This window comes from Triturus cristatus, chromosome 4_2, assembly GCF_964204655.1.
Source record: "Triturus cristatus chromosome 4_2, aTriCri1.1, whole genome shotgun sequence".
In the NCBI taxonomy this organism is placed as follows: Eukaryota; Metazoa; Chordata; class Amphibia; order Caudata; family Salamandridae; genus Triturus; species Triturus cristatus.
Genome location: NC_140586.1, coordinates 183,930,411 through 183,948,185, shown reverse-complemented (window position 1 = coordinate 183,948,185; position 17,775 = coordinate 183,930,411). Strand labels below are relative to the sequence as shown.

At 48.3% G+C, this 17,775-nt stretch overlaps 1 protein-coding gene across 1 annotated transcript in view; it reads right to left on the bottom strand.

Moving 5' to 3' along the window:
• Window positions 1-17,775, bottom strand: part of DDX47 (DEAD-box helicase 47) — a 215,686-nt gene that overhangs the window by 116,894 nt on the left and 81,017 nt on the right. The gene's annotated exons all lie outside the window — the stretch shown is intronic.

The following is a 17,775-nucleotide window of genomic DNA, read 5'->3' as shown; positions in this document are numbered from 1 at the left end:
GGGCCCTCCGTACATCTAGTGTATGTAGTGCCCTTTCTGCGACAGTTTGTGGGTTTTGGAAGAAAACGGGCAGTTCAATAGTTTGATTCATGTGGAACTGCGATATTACTTTGGGCATGAATTTGGGGTTGGTACGTAGTACGACCCTGTTGGCGTGAACCTGTATAAATGGCTCTTGAACTGTTAGTGCCTGGAGTTCACTAACTCTTCTTAAGGAAGTGATCGCTACCAGGAAGGCTACTTTCCAGGTAAGGAATTGAATCTCGCATGAGTGTAGAGGTTCAAAGGGTGGACCCATCAGGCGTGTGAGGACCAAGTTGAGGTTCCACATTGGAGCCGGTGGGTGGCTTGGTGGAATGACTCGTTTGAGTCCCTCCAAGAATGCTTTGATGGCAGGCACTCTGAATAGTGAGAGGTGCTGCCTGGTCTGCAGATAGGCTGATATTGCGGTCAAATGGACACGTATAGAGGTGTACGCCAGATTGCATCGGTATAGGTGTAAGAGGTAACAGATGATGTTTTGGATGGATGCGTCCAGCGGGTTAATGTCATTATTACCGCAATAAATGACGAACCTTTTCCATTTGGCTGCATAGCAAGCCCTTGTAGTGGGTCTCCTGGCCTCCTTGATGATGTCCATACAGTCAGGTGGCAGGTTGAGATAGCCAAACTCTAGGACTTCAGGAGCCAGATCGCCAGGTTCAGCTGTTGCGGATCTGGGTGCTGAATCTCTCCATGGTTCTGCGTCAAATGCGCGGGTTTGATCCGCAGCCTTTGATGCGGCACCACGGAAAGTTCGAGGAAGGTGGTGTACCACGGCTGGCGTGCCCACGTGGGAGCAACTAGGACGAGTGTCAGGGAGTGTTGTCTGAGTTTGCGGGCCACCAGCGGTATTAACGGCGCTGGGGGAAAAGCGTACGCAAATCTGCCGGACCAGTTCATCCATATCGCATTGCCCTGCGACTGCGGATGTGGGAACCTGGCGGCGAAGCTTTGGCATTTTGCGTTTTCGCTTGTCGCGAATAGGTCTATCTCCGGATGACCCCACTGCTGGAAGTACGGTTGGAGTACTGATGGGTGTAACTCCCACTCGTGCATCTGGTGGCTGTGTCTGCTGAGCAGATCCGCCATCTGGTTGTCCTTGCCAGGGAGGTGTTCCGCCATGAGGAACATGTTCCTCTGAATGGCCCACTTCCACATGCTCTGAGCCAGATGAGACAACTGTGGAGAGTGTGTTCCTCCCTGCTTCTGTATGTAGTACATTGCAGTCATGTTGTCCGTCCGGATCAACACGACCTTGTTGCATAGATGTACTTTGAATGCCTTCATGGCCAGGAAGATTGCCATCAGTTCCAGAAGGTTGATGTGCATCTTCTTTTGTTGTGTGGTCCATAGTCCCTGCACTGTGTAGTGGAGTACATGAGCTCCCCATCCCTGGAGAGACGCGTCCGCTGTCAGTACTATCTGTGGGACAGGCTCTTGGAATGGTCGGCCCTTGCAAAGGTTTTGTGGATTCCACCAATGCAGAGAGTTGTATGCCCGACCGCTCACCAACACTAGGTCTTTCAACTGTCCTTGAGCCTGATTCCACTGACGTGCTAGGCACTCCTGAAGCGGGCGCATATGTAATCTCGCGTGCGGGACTATGAAGATGCAGGAGGCCATCATGCCTATTAACTGCATAAACACTCGCGCTGGAAGTGAGTGATTGGGTTTGAACTTGGAGATCAGCAGTTGTATGCTGTTGATCCTCACTAAATTTGGCTGAGCTGTGGCCGCCAGAGTGTCTATAGTCGCACCTAGGTACTGTTGTACGTGTGCGGGCTGGAGATGGGACTTTGGGTAATTTAGTGAGAATCCCAGACTGTGAAGAAGGTGAATGGTGCGGGACATGTGGCTGGCACATTGCTGGGCTGACTTCGCTTGAACGAGCCAGTCGTCTAGGTAGGGGTAGACGTGTATATGCTGCCTCCGTAGATGTGCTGCCACTGTAGCTAGGCACTTCGTGAAAACCCTGGGCGCTGTTGTCACGCCGAAGGGAAGGACTTTGAATTGATAGTGCTGCCCCTGAACAGTGAACCTGAGGTATTTTTTGTGTGAGGGGTGGATGGGTATGTGGAAATACGCATCCTTGAGGTCCAGTGTGGCTAGGAAGTCTCCCTGCTTGAGAAGCGGAAGGACTTGCTGTAGAGTGAGCATGTGAAAGTGCTCTGAAAGAATGTACTGGTTCAGGGGTCTCAGGTCTAATATAGGTCTGAGTGACCCGTCCTTTTTTGGAATTAGGAAGTAGAGGGAGTACACCCCCGTACCCTGCTCGTGGATGGGTACGACCTCTATAGCGCCTTTTAGAAGCATACTTTGCACCTCTTGCTGTAAGAGCGTTAAGTGCTCTGAGGACATAGGACGGTTTCTTGGTGGTATTGTGGGTGGAGTGGAGGTTAACTCCAAACAGTAACCGTATTTTATAATGTCTTTGACCCACCTGTCCGTGGTGATGGAGTTCCACGTGGACAGGAACCTTTGTAGCCTTCCCCCGACAGGTGTTATGTGGTCCGGAGGAAGGGAGAGGGCGTCACTGCTTGTTCTTGGGGGAGGACCTGGTGTTGCCGTAGCCGCGTCCTCTGCCCTTTGTACTGGAGCCACGATATCCACCCCGGGTGTTTTTATCGTAGGTGGTCTGTGTATTGCCTTTGTTATATGTTTGTTGTGACCCCTGTCCTCTACCTGCTCCCTTGTTTCCAGGGCGACGAAAGGAGCCGCTCCGAAAGGACTGAGTTTGGAGAGCGCCCATGGACTTTGCAGTGTCCGTGTCCTTTTTTATCTTCTCAAGGGTGGTGTCAACCTCCGGCCCGAATAAATAGTCGGGGTTGACAGGCTGGTTGAGTATATTGTTTTGTACCTCAGGCTTGAATCCTGAGATTCGTAACCAGGCATGTCGTCGCAGCATGATGCTTGTGTTTATGGCCCTGGCAGCCGTGTCTGCAGCATCTAGTGCACACTTGATGGAAGCATTCGTGAGTAGCTGTCCTTCTCTGATGAGCATTTCTGCGCCTTCCTTGAACTGGTCAGGGAGATGTTGGAATAGTTGCTCCAGTGTGTCATAGTGCGCTCTATCATAGCGAGCAAGGAGCGCTTGAGTGTTGGCTATGCGCCATATGTTGGCAGCTTGGGCGGCAACTCGCTTGCCAGAGGTCTCTAACACCTTGGACTCTTTGCCCGGGGGAGGAGCGTCACCTGTCGTTTGCGAGTGTGCCCTTTTGCGAGCATTCGCTACGACAATGGAGTCTAGTGGTAATTGGCCTCTGATGTAAGTAGGGTCCCCAGGTGCTGATCGGTATTTCTTATCAATCCTGGGGTTTATCACTCGTGCCTTGGTGGGTTCCTTGAAAATGTCCTTGGCTGGTTTAAGGACTCCTTTCAACATGGGCAGAGTCTTTACATGCCGTTCTGAGGATGCGAAAGTGTCCATAAGAAAGTCATCTTCGACGGTGTCAGAGTGAAGCTGCACCCCATGGTTATTGGCAGCACGTTCAATAAGAGCGTTGAAGGCTGCAGTATCCTCTGTGGGAGATGTTTTTGCCCCATAGAGTTGTGGGTCCTGTGCATCGAGAGGTGCACCTGGGTCTACAGGGTCGCCCCAAGTGTGATCAGGGTCCTGCTGGTCATCAGGGTCTGTGTCTCCATGGTAGGGGACTTGGTCATCCATGTAGTCCTCCAAAGCATCCGTGTCGGAACGTGTGGGGGAGAATAGTTGTGGATCCTGGTAGGATGAGTGGAAAGGTTCATAAAGGAGAGGTTCTGATTCTACAGGCAGCTTCCTTTTTAGTGGGATCCTGAAAGGGTCCAACGGTGGTTCCGAAGTTATCCTTCGCTCGTGGAGAATCATCCTGCCAGTGTTGGCGTCGATGACACGTGACGGAGACGTCTCAGCAGGTGTAATCGTAGTCTGGGTGACCCGTGTCCTGAGTTGGAACATTTTCGGGATTGTTGACGGAGGCAAGCCAAAGGTAATGTTGGCTGGCACCGAAGAGGCTGCTGGAGCTTCGATTGGACCGGAACCCGAAGGGTCCTGGAGGGCAGCCTTGGTTTTGCTGCTTTGTGTCGCACCAGGTTGTCCTTGGAGCGCCTTTGAGGCTTTGGCACCGACCAGGTTCGTAGAGGCGGCCGTGGACTTTTTCGGCGCCGGTGGTTCATCGAGTCGAGGTGCGGAGATGACCGTCGACGTCTTCGATGTGTGAGGCTTTGGTGTCGTCGAGGGAGCGATGCGAGACGCAGCAGGCGGTGCAGCCCTCGGTGTCAGTGGCGTCGGTGCCGGGAGCCGAGCAGGTTTGTCGGCGCCTAAGGCCTTTTTCCGTTTGTCGACTCCGACGTCGCCCGCTTCAAGTTCGGCACCGAAGTCTCTCTTGGTGCGGTCGGTGTCGACGCGTCGCGCTGGCGTCGAAGGCGTGGAAGGCCTCGATCCGACCAGCGCCACTTTCGGTTTCGTTGGAACCGGAGCAGCTTTCGGTTTCGGTTTTATGGAAGGGAAACCAGCTGGTTTAAGCGGTAATGGCTGCCGCTGAATGTCCGAGGCCGGGCCGAAGAACTGCGGGATGGGTCTCGGGTAAGGCCCGAAGGCGATCCCTCGACCGGAGCCATAGGCCGTGGAACTGGGCCTTCTTCGGTTTGAACAGGTAGGCCTTGTTCATCATTGGAGCTACTTTCTTCGGCCCCTAAGGCCTCCTCGTCGTCTCCTACCTCGGTGTCGTCTTCACCTCTGTGGAAGAGTGATTCGTCGACTTCGTCCGATCCGGATCCGTGTTCGGAAACGGGACTGGAGGGTAAGACTTCCAATTCTTCGACGTCTTCGGCCTCGTTGAAGATGTCTGCTGGGGCCGGTGCCGCGTGCTGCGCCTCGAGTCTCGCCGCTCGTCGATTCCGTAGAGTCTTTTTTGAATGGAACCGGGCACAGGCCATGCATGTCGAATCGTCGTGGTCCGGCGAAAGGCATTTGTTGCACACCGGATGGACGTCGATGTGTGGGTACTTCGCATTGCATACCGGACACCTCTTGAATGGCGTCCTCGATTCCATCGTCGAAGTAGTCGATGAACAGGTAAATGCGAAAAAAGTCGGTGCTGAAAGTTAGTAAACTAACAAGGTTGTATCGAAAACCGATCGATAAACAGTACCGACGCGAACTAAAGGCCTTTTGGCCTCGACAAAATATTTTCCTAACTTGAGCTAAGATAGCACATCCGAACCCAATGGCGGAAAAAAACAATCTGAGGATGGAGAGGATGCCCATGCGCACTGTAGTCCAGGGGAGGAGTCACCTATCCAAGGATACTTCGAAGACTCTTCCAGGACAACAACGTGCAAACATCCGGACCCAACACTAGGCGGCGATCTATGCACAGATATGAATGTCAGCAGCCCACATGCCTCGAACATAACAAAACGCTTCCATTTAGCTGCGTAACAGGCTCTTGTGGTAGGTTTTGTAGCCTCTCTAATGATGTTCACAGAGTCTGGTGGAAGATTCACATAACCAAACTCTATGACTTTAGGAGCCAGATCGCGAGGTTCAGTTGTTTGGGATCTGGGTGCTTGATTTCTCCATGGCTCTGTTTGAGGAGACTGGAGGTTAAATGCAATTTTTGATGTGGGACCAGAGAGAGTTCCAACAGGATTGGGAACCAAGGTTGACATGCCCATGAAGAAGAGATACTAGGATTAGTGTGAGAGATGTTTCTTAGCTTCCGAACCACTGACGGAATGAGTGGGAGAGGCGGAAAAGCGTAGGCAAATATCCCTTGACCAGTTCATCCATAGTGCATTGCCCTTGGATAACGTGTGTGGGTACCTGGAGGAAAAGCTCTTGCATTTTGCGTTTTGGTGTGTGTCAAACAGATCTATCTGAGGGACTACCAGAGCTTGGAAGTATGGGAGGAGAACTTGAGGGTGAAGTTCCCACTCGTGTATTTGGTGCCTCTGCTGCTGAGGAGGTCCGAGATAGGAGATAGATTTTGTGGTGAATAGCCCACCTCCAGATGCCTTGGGCTAAGTGGGACAGTTAGAGAGAGAGTGTCCCCCTGTTTTTGTATATAATACATAGCGGTCATGTTGTCAGTACGAACTAAGACAGTTTTGCTTGCTAGATGGGTCTGAAAAGCCTTGAGAGCTAGAAATATTGCCCTCAGCTCTAAATGGTTAATGTGGTGCAACTTTTGCTGTTGGTCTACAGGCCTTGTACAGTGTGTTGCTGCAGATGAGCTCCCCAGCCAGTTAGGGATGCGTCCGCTGTTAGTACCATCTGTGGAACCGGGTCTATAAAGGGCCGCCCTTTTGATAAATTTTATGTGTTCCACCACTGCAGAGAGCGATGAGTACGGCTGCTTACCAACACTAGATCGGTACATAGACCGTATGACTGGTTCCACTGACTGGCTAAGCATTCTTGAAGCGGACGCATGTGCAGCCTGGCATGGGGAACGATCATGATGCAAGATGCCATCATCCCCAGCAGTTGCATATAAACCCGAGCTGGAAGTGATTGATTTGAAACTGGAGAACTAAAGCCTGAATGTTGTAAATTCTGGCTGTGTTGGGAAACGCATGAGCCTTTTGAGTATCTGAAGTGGCTCCTATATAGTTCTGACTATTGGTTGGCTGAAGATGTGATTTTAGCACATTGATTGTGAACCCCAGTTGATGCAGTAACTGAATAGTTATGGAAGTATGCTTGGGACATTGTTGGCTTTGATGAGCCAGTCGTTCAGTATTGGGAAGACATGGATGCTTTGTCTTTTTAGATGAGCAGCTACTACCGCCAGACACTTTGTGAAGACTCAGGGGGCAGTGGTGACTCCGAATGGGAGTACCTTGAACTGATAATGTTGACCCACTAACACAAACCTGAGAAATTTGCGATAAGCAGGATGGATTGGAAAATAAAAGTAGGCGTCCTTCAAGTCTGGAGTAGACAGAAAGTCGCCCTTTTGCAAAAGAGGTAGTACCTGCTGAAGTGTTACCACGTGGAAATGGTCTGACTGTATGTAAAAAATGTAGTCACCTGGGATCTAATATTGTTCTGAGAGAACCGTCCTTTTTGGGAATTAGGATGTAAAAGGAGTACACGTCCGACCCTTGGTGGTGTAGCAGTACTGGTTCTATAGCTCCTTTTAGAAGTAGAGACTGTACCTCTTGTTGGAGGAGGTGGAAGTGGTCCTGGAAAAGTTTGTGTGCCTTTGGAGGAATGTTTGGAGGAGTGCTCATGAACTCCAGACAGTAACCAGAATGGATAATCTGTAGAACCCACTTGTCTGTTGTTATTGACTGCCAAGTTGGTAAGAAATGTGACAATCTTCCCCCCAGACAGGTGTTAAATGGTCGGGAGGAAGTATAGGTAAGTGACTGTTTTATATTGGAGGGGGAGGTACGTGTGTTTGACCCTCTACCTCTGCCTTGGTTTCCTCTAAAAACCCCCTCTGAAGTAATTTTTAGCGCCAGAGGGTTGGTTATTGCCCTTGTAGGTATTTGTAGTGCCTGGGGTAGTATTTTTGGACCCCGCTCAATAGAATGAGTGCCGAAAGGAAACACGGCCTTGTGTTGATTGAAGGGCTCCCATGGATTTGGCCTCTTCAGTGTCTTTCTTCATCTTCTACCACTGGGACAAATAGGTGTTCCTTATCAAAGGGTGTGTTTAGTATGGAAGCTGGACCTCAGGTTTGAAGCCAGATATGCGAAGCCAGGTGTGCCTTCGTAACAGGACACTAGTGTTCACCGCTCTGGCAGCTGTGTCAAATGCAAAAACAACAGTTGATGGACAGAATGCAGAACAATGTCATACATTCACCCCAGTACAGAGATCTGGGCCTAAATCTATTGTTTTTTTGCTCACCGTGAAACCGGTCCTAGGATGCTTGGTTCCAGTCCAGGGAGGACCTGGCTTGGCAGTTCGGGCTGGACTGTTCCCATGAGGCACAGGGTCATGACTGAGGTTCAAACTGGAATGGCATGGTGAGCAAAAAATAAAAAAACGATGGATTTAGGCCCAGATCTCTGTACTGGGGTGAATGTATGACATTGTTCTGCATTCTGTCCATCAACTGTTGTTTTTGCATCTGGCAGCTGTGTCAGCAGCATCTAGGGAGCACCTTATTTGATTATTTGAGATAAGTTCTCCCTCTCTCACTAGGTCTTGCGCTTTAGCTCTATGTTCTTGGGGTAGAAATTGGAGTAAGTATTCTATTTCACCCCAGTGCGCACAGTCGTGTCTAGCTAACAATGCTTGTGTGTTAGATATGCGCCAGAAGTTTGCTGCCTGAGAGGCCACCCTTTTCCTTTCAGCCCTCATCAACCAGGATAGCTTGACTCCAGTGGGATGGAGAGCACGGGACCCATGTCTGGGCATACCCGTCCCACTCGGGGAGACAAATGCAAAAAGACCAATTGATAGACAGAATACAGAACAATGTCATACATTCACCCCAGTACAGAGATCTGTGCCTAAATCCCAGCAAGAAGCTTAGATTCTTTATCTGGGGGTGGAGCATCTCCTGTAGTTTGGGAATTGGTCCTTTTGCGTGCGTTGGACACCACCAATGAGTCTAATGGTAATTGTCCCTTTATGTAGACTGGGTCGGATGGTGCGGACATATTTTTTATCTACCCTAGGGGTAAGGATACGTGCCTGACAGGATCATTAAAGATATCGTCTACATGCCTAATCATCCCTTTGAGCATGGTTAATCTGTGTGATGATTTTTGTGTACTGCTAAGGGTTTCAAAGACAAAATCCTCTTCGAGAGACTCTGTGGAGCTGCACCCCATGGTAATTAGCTGCCCTACCCAGCAATTAAATGTAGCCTACACTGTCGTCCGGTGGAGAGGGCTTGGTGGGGTATAAGTCAGGATCATTGCCTTTGGGCGAGTTAGTGTTGTAGTCGTCCCATGGGTCTGTAGGTATAGGCTGAATATCATCATCATCATCATCATTGCTATCCCCATCATCCTGATTGTCAGGTGTATGTGGTGATCTTTCAGGTGAAGTTGGCACAGGTAGAAACTGAGGAGAAGGGGTGATGGAAGAGTAGGAGGAAGAAGAGGTGGGGAAGGGTTAGTTCCAACAGGTCTCTTCTTCAAGGAAATGTGATATTCCTCTTCTGCGTCCTTCCTTCATTTTAGAGTCACTTGTGGTAATATGTCCAATCTGAGGATTAATAAACAACACCTTCTGTTTCAGGTCCGGTTTAATCGAGCGGATCGTCGAAACTGTGCTTTTTTGGTGACTTCGGCACATCAGTCTCTTTCGGCGCCGAAGGTTTCGATGCCGACATTTTTGTAGTTGGTATCTTCGGATCCGAAGAATGTTCCGGGGCCGAGTAAAGTGGTTTGGATCTGGACTTTGGCTTTGATCCCAAAAGGCTTTTTTGCAGGCTTTGGTGCTGAGCCCGGTGCCGGGGCATCAGAAGCGTGGTAATGGTGCAGACCGGGGCCCGCAGACGAGGGTTGGTCCGGAGCCTTATTTGTCGGTTGAGATGGATGTCGGGGCGAGGGAGATTCTGTACTTACAGTAAGCTGTCCATGCGGGATGTCTTCATCCTGGTCAGAGCCGTACTCGGAAACGGAAATCGGTTCCTGCTCCTCCTCGGCCCAGATTGCGGCGCCGGCTTCTTCATCCGATTATGGTCCGAAGAGGTCCAGAATAGAACTTGTGTGTTGACTCTGCATGTCGCGACGTCGAGCCCGTAGGTGGTAAAGCATCTTCTTGGACCAGAGAGCATTGCACGCATCGTAATCCTGTACACACTCTGAGTCGGTGCGCGGGTACTTCGTGTGGCACAGAGGGCAGAATTTGAAGGGAGTTTGTTCCAGAGTTGAACCGACGCAGATAGGCCCAACAGCCTACCACGAGCTCTCCGATCGAAAGAGGGTTTTTATAATTATACACAACACGCGAAGAATGGTATACGCGATCGGAAACAATACCGTCGAGGGTGAGTGTCTTGCGCACCGAGGGAAACCGATGGCGGAAAAAAACAGTCTGAAGATGGAGTCGACGCCCATGCGCACTATTACAGAAAGGAGGAATCATCTATCTCGTGACTGGAAAGACTTCTATGAAGAAAAACAAAGTGTAAACATCCGGACCCAACACTAGATGGCGATCTATGCACAGCAGATGATATACAGTCTTCCTCATTACCTTCCTTCCTGTTCTATGAATAGTCTGTCTTCCGGTCAACCTTGTTGCCTGTCTTCCGGTCCCACCTGTTACCTGTCCAAAGTCCATGCTTCTCTTGTCCTTCAGAGTGCGGCCCGGGCAGCGGCGGAACGAGTTGTTTCCATGAATTGTGATGAAAAGCTGCAGACAGTACTTTCATTGGGGCTGAGCGCTGCAAAGGGGTCACGCTCTCCCTGCACCACCATACCTACGCAGTGAGGGCAACAGCCAGCATTGCAGGAACCTGGTCTCTTCAGCCATGAGGGGGAACGGCTTACAGGATACCAGGAAGTACTTATCCCAGCAGCCCCTGCCTCGGCGACCGGCACCGACATTCAGCAGCGCGCCAGGAGGCGCCATATCATCGCCCCCAGCCTCCCGCAGTGCAGAACGCGCTCGGGCCACGCCCAGGCCCGTCTTTGCCCGTCATTGCCCCCCCTTCATCTGCGGTCGTGGGCTCTTGTGTAGTACTTGGAGTCTGCTTGCAGGTTCTGTTCGCTTCCTGTTACCGTTATTCTAGCTCGCCGGCACTACTGGTGTTCCATTGTTATCAGCAGAACCCCCACGTACTATGCTCTAACGGACCAGGTGTGACTAAACCTCCTATATTGAACTCTGCTCAATTAGAAACATGGGCCTAGACTTTGTCCTTTGACCCAGGGCCCTGTACCGCACGTTGCACTTTAGTGTTATTATATTGACTAAATGCTTTTACTATTATTGCTGCTAAATAACGTATATGCACTTTTAGCGTAAAAACAAGGTCCTGTTGGGTTTTTACATTTGGCATTTTATTGGTTTGTGTCTTAGTACTGTATTGTATTTTTTACATTGTATATTGCACTAGGCACTTTGCCTTAAAAACGGTTTAGCACTTTAATAGGGATCTGCGTAAATATTTTAGTGTGTTTAGAGGTAGTCAACAAGAATAAACGGAAGCCAAATCTGGTGAAAAGTGTGGCTGGAACTTTAGATGCCTTCATATTGAGGGCAGAATCAGCCCTTCATGAATGAAATAAAACTCACCAAACGCAGGCTATCCCTTGAGCCCCACCCCTCGCAAGGTAGACTTTCTCTAACCCCCGCAATTTCTGATTCTTTGGCGGCTTCCAACCAGGATGTATCTACATCCCGGCTGAGTCAGTCCCCACTTGTCTTCCCAGTTACAGTGACAAATTCAGTTTCCTGCTCATCTATGGAGCAAGAACCTAGCCCTGTTAAATCAAAAGCCACAACTAGAGGGCAGAAAGCAAAACTGAAATCAATTTGTATTAACGATTCTCCCTCCATAAAAAGGAAGAGTAGGGGACTACCGAAATCAAATAAATCTGCTCAGGGCACATCTGGAAGGAAATTATTAGCCGTCCCTACCACAAAATTGCAAAGAAGGTCCCTCTACTTCCATGAATCAGACAATGTTAGGGCAGTTCACTGACAGCTTTCAGGAGGGGAACTTCTGGGACAGGCTCGAAACTATGATGTCCACCTTACTGGATCCAATTTTTCAAAAAATAAGTTCAGTAGAAGTTAGGTTATTAAAACTAGAGGGGCTGGTCAGCTGCAATCCGCCGGTTATACCGACAGTTAGCACAAACACTAGCAAAGATCATATAGCCACCGGGTGTACAGGAGTAGGGGCAGGCTCATCTGTAAGGCCTGCAGTAATTAGTGAGGTACTAGATAAGAGCAGTTCTAACAGCATTAGGCCCAGCAGTGTAGATAATTCAGCAATCGCATGCCAGTCCCCTAGAAGAGAGAGGTCCTCTGTGCCCCTCAGGGTAAGGAGGTCTGAAGGAAGGGACTTGCAGTTAACGAGTCTCCCAACTAATGACCTCCCACCCGAATCCACCCCATATGTAGTGGTTTTGGGGAGTGTTCCCTCCCTCCCCAAAGGGGCTAATGAAGACTATGGGCAGCTGATAAATTAACTCACTGGTTCACACATACTACTACCCTGGGTGCCCGCGCAACTAAAAACATCCTTATGGCACGCAGGGTCAGCCGGATTGGGAGCTCCCGCAAAATAGGCTCTGGTGATTGCGTCATTGTAAATTTTGATAACCCCTACACTGCGGGCCGTATCTTATCTAGGGATATCGGCCTTACCCCCTTATTGGGATCTGTTATTTGGGCTTTACCTCTGGGCTACTTCTACAAGCCAGCCTGAAAATGTCCCCAGGGTAACTCCCCGAGGTGGGTGGTCAAATAGACTAGCACCTAGGCAACAGCCTATTTCTATGGTCTACTCACCTTCTGAATCAGACAGGCAGTTTGGCACGGACCCTTCAGTGGCACTAAACAATAGATATGCTGTCTTATCTGGTTTGGGGGATTGCGATTGACTGAGGGCGCTCACACCCTCCGAGCCGGAGCCATTTGTTCTTATCCAGTCCCCAGTGGAGGTAGCTGTAAGGCCCTCTGATGTGACGCCTAACAATTTCCTATCCTGGAACATTGCAGGGTTGGCCAACAAGCTCCACGATCCAATGTGGGTGCGATATGTGAATTAATTCACGGTAATTAACCTACAAGAAACGTGGACAGTGGATTGTGATCTATTCTTGGAAGGGTACAAGGCTGTTTTTTGTCCCGGCCACTCCATCGGTGAGTGGAAGACCAAAGGGTGGTCTAGTTGTATACATTTCTGTGGCTGTCGATTGTAAGTTTCAGGTGATGCCAACCACACACCCGGGAATCTTGGCATGGTCAGCCAAAAGGGGGGACATCAGATGTGGAATTGTTAACTTTAACAATTCGGTGGCTTGTCCGCACGAGGTCTGTAACATCACTACCTTGGGAGCGATTATAAGACAATTATTTGGCCTCAGCTTACACAACCTTTTGGTTTCTGGGGATTTTAATATACACCCTTGTGGTAATCCTACAACATCTTGTATTTCTGAGTTGGGCTGCTCCCGCATGAGGGGTTTTCACTTCGAACATCATGCTCAGGGGAAACTGTTGAATAACATGATAAATGAACTGGATATGGTGGCCCTGATGTCTTTAACTGCCAACCTTTAAAGGGCACGTTTTTTTTCATGGTTTTAATATTGTGGAGAGTGAATTTAGTGACCATAACCCATAAACAGTTTATATGACAGGTCTGTTAACAGTAAAAATTGGTGATATTTCAACCAGGGGTGTATTGAGACCGACAGATGGAAAGCGCAGATTAAAATGGTCCCAGGAGTCCCCAGATAGATTTTTATAACAAAGTAAAAATATCCTGTGCCCATGAATTAACATTGTGTACAACTGAGGGATCCTCCCCTAATGAGATTCTTGGCGCATACGAGTCATTAGCGTGAAAAGTGGGCGAAATTTTAAGTGTTCCAGCCAGAAGAAATGCCCCACATGGTCCCAGATGGTTTGATTCCCATTGCTCTAAAGCAGCATAGAGGTTGAGGGAAGCTCTGTCAGTCAAACCAAGAACTCAATCTGAGGTATGTGCTTGTCAAAAGGAATATAAGTCAGCCCTGGCTAAACGGAAGGGTGCCCTGAAGGAAGAAGCCTGGAGGGAGCTGATTGACTCAAGCGCTCTCAGGAACAGCTCGAGGTTTTGGAGTGTTGTGAATCGGCCCCTTTTTGATCGGGGAGGGGGGCTTAGATTCACACATCACAGAGGAGGAGTGGGTACTTCACTTTAAATCTATGTTTGACTGCCCTCTTGAGCTTAATCGTAGAGAAAACCGGTGTACGAAGGACCCTGTAATAACTTTTGAAAGGGGTGAGATCCTGGATGGCATTATAGGACTATCTACTAACAAAGCACCAGGCCCAGATGGGATCCCCCCGGACTTAGTTAAATCTGACTCCCTGTTCTGGGCCCCGATACTGGAGACAGTATTTAATGCAGCGGCAAAGAATGGTTGTCCCCAGTCTTGGGCCTCTTCTACTATAGTCCTGGTTTTCAAGCAGGGCAATAGAAATAGCACCCACTGTTATAGACCAATTTCGCTTATTGATTCAGTGGTTAAAGTGGTAGGACGCATTCTTTTACAGAGATTATCAATATGGGCAGAGGAGCACAAGATTATGTCGGATGTCCAGTACGGATTCCGGCCGGGACACTCTACTGTTGCTCAGTGGCTTAACTTATCCATGATTTTGAACAAATATACTGTAGCTCGCCCGGGAACTATCCATCTTGCCTTCATGGATTTGTCATCCGCGTTTGACTGTGTAAACAGGGACAAACTGTCCATGAGGGCAATGGGGGTGGAGAACAGTATTGTTAATTTTCTTGAGGACCTGCATATATCAACTAAAGCTAATGTTAGGTTTTCAAAGGATTTGCAGGTTACTAGGGACTTTGATATTAAGAGGAGAGTTCGTCAAGGATGCATTCTGGCGCCTTTTTTATTAAATTTTTATATACACGAACTGGATAGTGCATTAAGGGCAACTGGAGTTGATTATCCCTGTGTAGGACGGCGAGGCATCCCAGTCCTGCTATATGCGGACGACGCTGTCCTCATATCCAGGACCGAATTGGGCTTGCAATCCCTCTTAACCACATTCTCCAGATTCATGACTGATCGGGACCTGGCAATTAATAATTCCAAGTCCTACGTCATGAAAGTGGGACAACAATCGAAACGGAGTTTTCATTTTAGTGTTGGCCCGGCCAAGATCCCCCGCACGAACATATTTTCCTACTTAGGGGCCCTTTTTGACGACCAACTTAAATGGGGTCCCCTAATTCTGAGGAAAAAAGGGGATCTGGCTCGGGTGAATACAGCAATTTTCAATGTTGCCTCTAAAATAGGGAAGAAACAAACAGGAGCCATGTTGCAAGTTTATCAAGCCAAAAGCTTGGCCATAGCCACCTATGGTAGTGAAATTTGGGGATATACTGCCGCAGATTCCCTTCAGGTAGTGGAGAATGGTTTTTTGAAACGCTTATTATGTGTTCCGCGTGGAACCTCTAACTTAGCGGTCGATGCGGAACTAGGGGTCCCCTACCCAAGTGATGCTCTTGCTCTGCGACCCCATATCTTTTGGCTAAAGTGTTGGCTTAACAAAGATTTAACTCTCAACCATTTGATTCTAAAAGAGTGTATGTCCCTTGATAATTCTGCCTGCATTCCCTGGCTTAGGTATATCAAAAGATGTTTTAAAGGGATAGGGCGGGGTGATCCACTTTCTAAACCTGATGTCATCGTCAAGAAGGATGTGGAATTAACTAAGATAGCCTTTTTGACTTTAAGGAAAACGGACAGGGAAGCCCAGGAGGTGCTGAAACCTAGTGTTCGGACGTATTTAACTCTTAAAACAACTCAGACGACAGAACCTTATCTTATGGGGTCTCTGTCAACATACGAGAAGTTTTTATTAACCAGGTTTCGGATGAACCTCTTCCATCTTTTACTAGCCAAACTTAAGGGTTTTAACAGAGGTCAAGTGCTAGCTCCCTGCGGCTGCGACGGACAGTCTCCGCAGGATCTGCTGCACTTCTAGTTTTTATGCAAACTGTATGAAATTCCCCGTAGGCATTTTCTGGTTCCCATTTTAAAAAGAATGAATTTTAGACCGGTTCGTCCGGCCCTTGTGTATCTTCAACTATTGAAAGAGGACTGCATCTTTTTTACAGTAGGGTTTTTAAAAGCATCTGCGAAATCTAGGACCTGTATGGATGTGTAAAGTCTGTCTATTTAAGCATGTTTATTAACTTCGCTGATTTATCTTGCTATACAGAAAATCTTTTTAAATCATGTTTTAATATACAACTGTTTTTATGTATTTGTGTAACTTTTATGGTTTTCCGAACAAAAACCGAATAAAGTTTTTCTAATTGATTTATTGATATACAGTTCACATGCCTCGAACAGGAATGTTTCATTGGCAATTAGACTGTACGTAAGAAAAAGCCCTCAATCTAAAAGCAGGTTTGACCTTGACATGGGCGAAGCTACTGCTGACTATCAAGGTATATTTCTACGATATTGCATTTTAAAGTATTAAAGAATTTATATAACACGCTTCCTTCGCTTTTCCTACTTGGTTTCAAACTTTGCTGTTGCTCCTGGAGTGGTTTCATTTTCTAGAAATTGGTGTAGTGCCTGGCTGTGTTTGCGGCGTGCAGCTTATAATGAAGCGTCAGCTCTAAGATGGTTGTCACATTGTACTTTGACTCAAAGGTGGCCGGCCCTAGTGTCCCGTTACGAAAACACCCTCCTTTCTTGCCGAAATACGAGAGAAAAGACCAGGATCAGGAAATTGGCCTCTCCTGTCTGCAGGGTTGCAGCAAATACTCATAAAAAACAATGTCAAGGAGTTTTATGACAAGGGTGTGGTCCTAGAGCAAAAATGTACAGTGATGAAAGAATGAAACAAGGAAAAACAGAGAGAGGTTGAGGAAAATGGAAACCACAACAGAGAAAGAAACATGTAAAAGCAAGGATTGGGAGAAAAATAACGCATAGGGAAAAGAAAGGGCGAGAAAGGAAGGAAAAAGGAAACAGAGGAAAAAGGTGAAAGGAAGGATGACGTTTGAAAGGAAGGGTGAATAAATAGATGGCAGGGTGAAAGGATCAATAGATGACTGGGTAAAAGGATGGCTCCAAGGGTGAGAGGAAGAATAAATGGAAAAGTCAAAGAATAGACTGAAACGTGAAAGAATGAGAAGTGAAAGTAGGAACTGGTGGAAGAATGGACAGGTAAAAAGATGGAGGCAGGAAGAGTAAATGGATGAAATGCTAAGATGGATAGACCCCTGGCTAACCTGGGTGAAAGGATAGACATACATAAGAAAGGGTAAAGGATGGATGAGTGAATGGACAGAAAGGTGAAGGGAAGAGCAGATGGGTGGATGAAAAGATTCAGGAGCGACAATTATTGACAGATATTTGTGAGGTGGAAGAATATGAATGGAAATAGTTTAAGAAGGTTCGGGTTTGTTGGCTTTGTGTGCCCGGTGTGACTCAAGGTATGGTTCAAATTTTTTGGCTACTCCCTTGTCTAGCTGTCATTACGTTTCTCATATGATCTTGCATACTTTCTGCCCTCTAAGCAGGTGCATGCTCTAGTTCCTCCCCGGGCACCAGTGCATACACTTATCCCGTTCTGTATACCTGAAGAAGCCACCATTCCTCCCAAATATCCATGTGCTGTCCCGTCCCTTCCAAAACTCCCATTTCCAACCCTATTGAATCCAATGTATGTGCCCTCCTTCACTGGATGAGTCTCCATGCCTTTGATGGTCTACTGGAGCTACGTTTAGGTCCCGGGCCGCATTTGATTGGTTCCCATTGCTGTCCGTCCCTCCCTCCCTGGTGCCATGCATATTCAGTGGTGCTGCAACTCTGCAGTGCAACCCTGGTATCTCCTTGTCGCTCGACGTCTCACCAGTGTCCACATATGTTGCGTGCCACCTCGATGCCCCTTTCCTTTCTGTTGCAGTACACTTTCAGTTCCTCAATGGTGGTCTGCGCTCCAATGTGGCCATACAAACTATGTCCCTCCTTGATTCCTTGCCCCCCCCCCCCCTGAGCGCTGCAAGCTCTGTCTCTCCAAGATGCTCAATCACTCCCCCAATCTATGTGTATCCCTTGCATGCCTGGCCA